This window comes from Otolemur garnettii, unplaced genomic scaffold (genome assembly GCF_000181295.1).
Source record: "Otolemur garnettii isolate 467f Iridium unplaced genomic scaffold, OtoGar3 scaffold00072, whole genome shotgun sequence".
Classification (NCBI taxonomy): Eukaryota; Metazoa; Chordata; class Mammalia; order Primates; family Galagidae; genus Otolemur; species Otolemur garnettii.
The window spans coordinates 546,491-554,525 of record NW_003852467.1 but is presented as its reverse complement, the minus strand read 5'-3'; the positions used below and the strand labels follow the sequence as shown (position 1 = coordinate 554,525).

Sequence of the window (8,035 nt, the reverse complement as noted above, 5' to 3'; positions counted from 1 at the left end):
AAGAAGAAAAAGAAAAGAAAGGAAAAGAAAAGAAAATCAGAGAAAGACAAGCTGTAGAATTGGTTCCTTATTCTCTCGATGTCAGACCTATGAGTAATTGGTTGAAGTAAATGGTTTCAAGTAGAAAAGCAAAAAAGCATATTCATATTTTAACCAAATATAATCTAGCAGCGATATGAAGGATGAATAACAATATCACACATAGGAAGGCTAACCAGTAAAAAAAGTTAGTAGTCCAGGTGAGATATGATCAAGATCTGAAATTTAAAAGAAATAGAAATTAAGAAAAGATGAGGATACTTTTTAAGAATAGCCCTTTACTTCTGTATTATTAATTATTCATTTGTGCAAAACGTCCATTTCTCTGAACCATGGCCTGTTTTATGTAAGTCAGAATATCATTACTTGAGTCTAGGGCAAAGAGGAAAGAAGCTGAAGTGGTATTAGTAGATCACAATGGCAACTTGTTCTAGTTGAATGTGCAAACTGGTATTGCACTTGGTATTTTATGGCACATCAGAATAGTGAGGTGAGGGCATAAGAAGCAGCCGTGAAGGATGGGTGCCAGGAACTAAATAACACATCAGGCTTTCCAGATGATAATTGGCATTGAGTCTGGGATATGAGTCATGGTCAACAGAACTCACATGAAGGAAACTTAGACCTGTGTCCAGTCATCTGAAAAGGACAATATGAGAATCTAGTGAATAAAGGAAGACCCCTCTTACTGAGAATCAGCATGGGTACCCTGAAATACCGAATTTGGGGCATGTGCAATAGACCTGTGCTGAAAGAACCATTATGGTGTTTACGTGTATAGGATCCATCAAAGCATCCATTACACAGGACTTAAGAAGTGGAAAACAGGCAAATACTGAGCATTTGCTTATTTTTTTGCCCAGGCCTGGATATAAGATAAAGGGCCTCCAGATTAAGGGTGAACTTTTAGATGAGGGGATTTTAATAGAGTCTTTGGGAATGAGCCTCCAAAATCAGTGCAGCTCAGAGAAAGAGATGGAGACATAAATATTCATAAGTATAAGCTCATACTCTTATTACTCTGTACCTTCATCCACTTTATTTTATGCTATTTAATTTGTTTATTGCATTCTCACAATATTCCTTGAGCTCCAGGGTATGAACACTTACCTGTTTTATTTTCAGCCAAATTTGGTAATATTGACTAAAACAATGTTCCAGTGTCTGTCACTAGAAAGTATTCATCAATCTTTGTTGATGAAATGCTCTGATCTTCAATAGAGTTTAGAAAGAAATATAAAAAGGAAAATTCACTGTAGAAGACCCACCTTACCCTCCATGTTAAGTTTGATGAGTGGGAAACTGAAGCAAGTCTTTGTAATTTAGAGATTCAAGGGTGGAGGGTGTCTAGGCCTCTCTATTAGTTTTCTAGGGGTATCATAATAAAGTACCAAACTGGGTGGTATAAACAACAAAATTTATTTTCTCGTAGTTCTGGAGGCTAGAGTCTGAGATCAAGGTGATGGCAGGATGGGTTCTTTCTGAGACGGGAGGGAGATTCTGTTCCATGCGAGTTTCTGGAGGCTGGTTAGCAATCTTTGTACTTCCTTGGCAAGTGGAAGTATCACCGTGGGTTCTGCCTTTATGTTCATGTGATTTTATTTTTATATGAATATATATCTCCAAATTTACCTTTTTATCAGGATATCAGCCCTATTGGATTAGGGTACATTCTAAACTCTCTCCGTAATACGTCCTTCCACTGGTTAATTCTGACCACTTGTTCTCACTTTAAGACAAATGGGGTTATGCCAGGAAACACAACCACAGCCACCTGACATCCCTTTCCCTAGTCCTTGGCTTTTCTCATGGTGAGTTGATGCAGGACAGTAAGTCAGTTCTGTCTGCTTTCCCTCAAGGCTCCCTTAGTTTATTTACAGCCATGATGACCCTTCCCCAGTTATTGATATTTTTTTCTCCCCTGCAGTGAAACAAAAACTAAGTTATCCCATAGAAAAAATATTGGAGACCCTGATTTTATAAGTTTGATGGTTCTTAAAATGACTGCTCATTTAGGAAAATAATTGGCTTACTAAACCAACCACATATTGTGTACTATACTTTGGAGAGTTATCATTCTATTTCATTTTCTCCTTTTTGATTCCTTCTCTAGTAATACTACATTTCCCTTTGGAATGCTTTACCTGCTTTTTGTGAGGATAAGGTACCTGAGAGTTGCACGAGTACCTCTTGATGCTCCATTTATGCTGCCTCACATCAGTGTACCAAATCAGGATTCTGATTAGTAAAAATGTAATTTGAAGAGTCAAGGGTGGAGGGTGTCCCTTCACCTAACTGCCAAGCTGGATACATAGTCACAGAGTAACCCAAGTAGTAACAATCGTCATGATTTGTTCCCTCATTGACAGCTATTTTCTTCTAAGGCAATGTCTCCAATAATTTTGATTATTGATTTTTCTTAGACTCAACCCATTACTCTGAGGAATATTTCATCTCTCCTCTCATCCATGCTGCCTTCTTGTAGGAATTTATACCAATCTATACATTAAATCATCTCACAGAACGTAAGACCCTCTATTTTTAGGGTCTTTGTGTATTCTCGCATTTAAAAGTAAGGACTGGAACTTGCCATAGTATTTACAGCCTTTGTAAAGGAACATATATCCTGGGTTTACTCAAATGATGGGCTCACTAAAGACATTTTACATCAGTTAGTAAAAGGCAAAGGATGCCTATATTTTATTGCTTATTTTGTTCTTGCTAAATAAAATGAGAAATGTTTCAGTAGGAATTCGTGGCCCTCACCCTTCTTTAAATAAGAGTATGTTATCAATATTTCCACGGTTGCATAAATAAGCAAAGATAGTTCATAATGAAAAAAATGCACACTATTCTAATAACAACTACCTTACCATTCATATAGCCCATCACATGATTTTTTTTTTTTTTGAGACAGAGTCTCACTATGTCACTCTCACAGTAGAGTGCTATGACATCACAGCTCACAGCAACCTCAAACTCTTGGGCTTAAGCAATTCTCTTGCCTCAGCCTTCCAAGTAGATGGGACTACAGGTGCTCACCACAACACCTGGCTATTTTTTTGTTGCAGTTGTCACTGTTGTTTAGCTGGCCTGGGGTGGGCTTGAACCCTCCAGCCTCAGTGTATGTGGTTTGCACCGTAACCACTGTGCTATGGGTGTAACCACTGTGCTATGGGTGCCAAGCCAACATGATTCTCAGTTTAAATGTTTTATGTACATTTCAATTTAAGTTGTGAACTCCTCCAAGAAAGAAATCATCTTTGTCATATGTTTTAATTTTATCTAGGATACCTCTCAAAGGGCTTTTTACATATTGGAGCTTTCATATATATTGATTGCATGGTTGTCACATATATAAGCTAAATATATCAATATATGTACAAAGTGTGCATATCCATAATCTAGCTCATATACCTTAATTAATACTTTTATGCTTGGTATGATTCCAATTTTGATCAGGTTTTGTTATTTTTTTGCTAGGAAGTGAAAAACAAAGAAAAATAATTTAGAGTCTTAATAAGATCCATACTTGACTTTTAAATATGAATGATGCTATGAATTCCTAAGCTGTATGCTAACCAAAAATATGGTTAGAAATGCCTGTATTAAAATATTGTGGGGCAGTTCTGTAACTCAAAGGAGTAGGGCATCAGCCCCATATAGCAGAGGTGGCAGGCTCAAACCAGGCCCCAGCCAAAAAGTGTAAAAAATAAATAAATAAAGATGATGAAATTAATATATATATATAGTGAAAAACATTTGATGTGGATCAGCACCCATGGCTCAGTGAGTAGGGTGCCAGCCACATGCACTGGAACTGGCGGGTTCAAGCCTGGCCTGGACCTGGTAAACAACAATGATCACTGCAACCCCCCCCCAAAAAAAGTGGCCAGGCACTGTGGTGGGCACCTGTAGCCCCAGCTACTTGGGAGGCTGAGGCAGGAGAATCGACTGAGCCCAGGAGTTTGAGGTTGCTGTGAGTTGTGACACTATAGCACTCTGCTGAGGGCAACAAAAGTGAGACTCTGTCTCAAAAAAAAAAAAAAGAAAAAGAAAAGAAAAGAAAAAAAAATCCTTTGATGTGAGCAAAAGAGAGAACTTCTGTTTACAGAATTCTCACAACAATAGGATAAAAGAAGAACAAAAGAACATAAAGTGATACGATGTAACAATCACAAGTCTACCTGGGACAGGATACAAACCCCTACTATTATGTATTTTGATGCCCTAAATAACGTGAAAATTCTTCACTATTCTTTCACACAGAGTCTCTTCAGCAGTTTTATGTGGCGCTCAACTCTATACAGGCACAATTTGCTTTGATATTGAAAGGTGAAGGGGCAAACCCTAAAAGGCTCCCTCATGAACTCCTCAGGCAGGCCTCTTTAACTCAATGCTCTTTAGACCTGTCACCTCAAGTAAACGTGTGAAGAACATCAGCTGTCCAGCCAGACGCTAGAGTACTGGCTTAATCTCACCCCAGTATCAAGGGTGATTGTTTTTATGCAGTAGAAGTAATTCCAGAGGAAAAGACAGAGCTGCTGCAATTTGGATCTAAGATTAGGCTTCAACACATTCTATGAAAGGCCCGAATTGGGATGAATCCCTGGAGTCTCTGCCACATCTGGTGAAGAAGTTGACTTGGCATGCTGCCCATGTTTGATCCATTCTCAATTGTTGTGGACTAATCATTCTCAGCTGTATTTACCTCTTTTCTAGCTTATTCTTAAATTAACACCAAATATAGTGTAAATCTCCTTCTTCCTATTACACATTCTCATCAGCCTCTTGGTGACACCAATACTCAAGGCACTAATAAATACCCTCAGAGCATCGAAGTTCATTGTCAATGCTTTCCCAAGTGGGTACTCTTCATTTGCATTTCTCTCCCTCCCTCTTCATTTCAGTGAGCTTCAACTATGGAAACGTGGCCCATTTAAGACCTAAAGTTGCATCCCATTATATGTGTTCTGGCTCCTTTACTACCAAAAGTAAATGATCTTTGCTTTATCTTTCCTCCTTTAGTAAATGGTCAGAGGAGTAGTGTAGAGAAACCAGACAGAAGAACAAACCAAATTACCCTATGCTCCACATTTTAAAATAATGGATTATTAAACCAAAAATGGTAATCACATTGCTTTACTGAGAGAGAGAGAGAAGACACCATTAACCACCACTAATTACAGGTGAGGAAGTGATAGTAGGAAAAGGATCCCGCTTTAACACCATTGTTACATATTGGCAAAGAAAAAAAAATAAGGAAGCCTTATATTCTCATTTTTGACACATTCATCAAAAAAAGAAAAGAAAAGGAAAATAAGAGTTTGAGCCTTTCCTCAAAAGTATAGAGGTAACTTGATAGCTTTTTACAATCCAGTTTGTGTGTGTGGGTGGGTTATAACTAAGGCTTTAAAATGTACCATAAATGCACATTTGAAAAAAAAGGACTCATGGGATGGAAAATATCCCTGGTACAGAAAGAAATGTTAGTAGTAATAATTTCAAAGAAATCAGTTTTTGATGATGAAAGTATGAGGAAAGTTTATTCCTATTCCTAGTGAAATATAGTGAAATTTCTACCCCAGATAGAGCACTCCTCCTCCATTCATATGGTGTTCACAGTGACGTTTTAATTCTCATCTCTTTTTGACTTCTGTCCATTTTGGCTACCTTAGGCATCCTATCCTTTATTCCCTTGTAACAGCATAAATCATCTACTCAAAAGCATGTTCTTGTGTCTCTGTATTTGTTCATTTTAAGTGTTTCAAGGAATAAATTTTGTCACTGCATAATGGAGTATAACAATTTCATGTCTTATTGTGCTTTTTTTACTGATTGAACTTGTCTACTAACAGAGAGGTTTTGAAAGTTAAAAGCCTCAGAACTCCAACTCCAGTGAATTCATATTATTGATCAAAGATGATGTGGCCCACAGTAATGACAAGGAAAAAATGTGGGTCAAGTGCTAAAAATAAATAGGGTTGCTGAGTTCTAAATCTACTTAAGAAATGAAGTTCCTCTTTGTACTTAAGAGAGTAATTTTTAAGTGAGATGGTAAAAAACAAATTTGTCTTTGAGTTTTTCAAATGATACTGGCATATCTCACAATAGACCCAACTTATGTCCCCTAGTCTGTAATGTATTAATTAAAACTTTACTTACCCTACAATAAATGTGGAAATAGAACTATAAAATAACTTTACAAAAATGAAAGTAAATATTTTCTAGAAAATTTATGAGCTATGTTTTGTTAGAAAATGAGCAGAGCAAATCAAAGTTATGTGATGTTACTTGTAAATACAGGGTAATTCAGGTAATGTTATTTGTTAATGCAGGTGTCTCTCATTAAAGACCAGGCAATTACTACAGTTGTAAAGAATAGATGTTTAAAATGTAATTGACATGATATTAGCCCATGGGGGGGTAGATGTAACTAAATTCTTAAGATAATCTCCACATTTTATTTTGCTATTCATCTCTTTTGTATATAAATATTATGCCATGTATATATATATAGTTTTAACCTTATATACATCTAATGATAGGAAAGCCATTTGGATTTACTTTTTAAATTTAAGCATTTATTTAACATTTATTACAATAAACTTTTTTTTAGCTTTTCCCCTTTGTTATGGGGAAGAGGAATCCTCCTCATCATTTTCCTTGTCTTTGTCGTTGAAACAACAGGGAGGTTTCATCTCGGGACTCAGAGCAGTGAGAGGTGGCACTGCTGAACTGGTGACGCTTTGGGGCCCGGAACTGCCCGGTTGCTAAGGCTACTTCAGTATCCAAGCAGAACCCTCGCTTTAAACTTGATTGGGGTAGGGTGGCATCAGTGGTCCACTTGAAATTTGAACCTGATTGAGTAGGTTTTGGAAGTAGTCCCTGATTTAGCCAAGATGGTCCGGTGGAGATGGCTGTGATATAACTTTGCAAAGCCCTTGGCACCAGGGACTTAGCACGTTTCAGGTTTTCTGGAGAGCAGTTGCCTGACTCCAGGCCCAAGGACATTCCCATACGCTTCAGTAATTCTGTGTCATCATGGATCTGAAAGGTGTTGTCGAAATTGAAGATATATTTATACTTATCACTGGAGATGCTGCAATCTATGACTGTCTTTTTGTTTGCAGTGATGAGTTTAAAAGGCAGCTGGACAGTGGTGTTCAGAGGTGGAGGTCTCTTATTCTGCTGTTCTTTTTGACGATTTCTCTGTACCAGGTTTTTGAAAGAAATTTGGTATAGAAGAAGCTCTTGCAGCTCGGCCCGCTTCTCCTTGATCCGTTCTATCAGCTTCTGCTTCTCTATCTCCAGGTTTTGATATTCCTGAACACAGGTGATAGGTAGGCCAATCCACTTGATTTCTTTTCTATCCTTTGAAATTATGTTCATTGCCATCAGCACATTTAAAGCATCATAAACTCTTCGCCTAATGTTCTTCTCATCGTAAGCCTGCGGATCAGCTGCCGAACGGTTATTTGGATTGGTGAGCTCTGACACCAGCTCATCTGCTACTTCATTATATGATGTTGTGCCTTTTTGCTGTAGTTTCTCACACACTTTCATTGAAAAATGCCTCAAGCCTTTTCCATTTCTATCTTTTTTGCTTCGTTTACTTCCTGAAAAACCAGACTTTGTAAATTCTCTAGCCTGTTTGCTATCATCACTAGGGACCAAGCCAGCAGCTTCTACTATGTGTGTCTGCTTAATCACTGCTGGTGCAAGGATGTATGGACTCCCAATCAGAACACCTCCTGTACTTGTTAGTCCCTGTGGTGTGCTCATGATCATTTGGGATCCAAAATTTACATTCATTGCTTCTAAGTAAAATCTTCTTTGGTGAGTTGGTGCAGGGAACTGGAAAAGCAACAAATGAAATGTTATCTAGTCTGAGGAAGCATGCCTTTGACTGCAGTACCAGCAACACTCTACACAACAAATAATTTTTGAGAATTTACTATATGCTACTTGTACGTGGAGGTAGAATTGTGAATAA

The 8,035-nt window shown here is 37.7% G+C and overlaps 1 pseudogene; it reads right to left on the bottom strand.

Moving 5' to 3' along the window:
* Positions 1-6,696: 6,696 nt before the first annotated feature.
* Positions 6,697-7,830, bottom strand: LOC100962997 (annotated as a pseudogene).
* Positions 7,831-8,035: the final 205 nt, after the last annotated feature.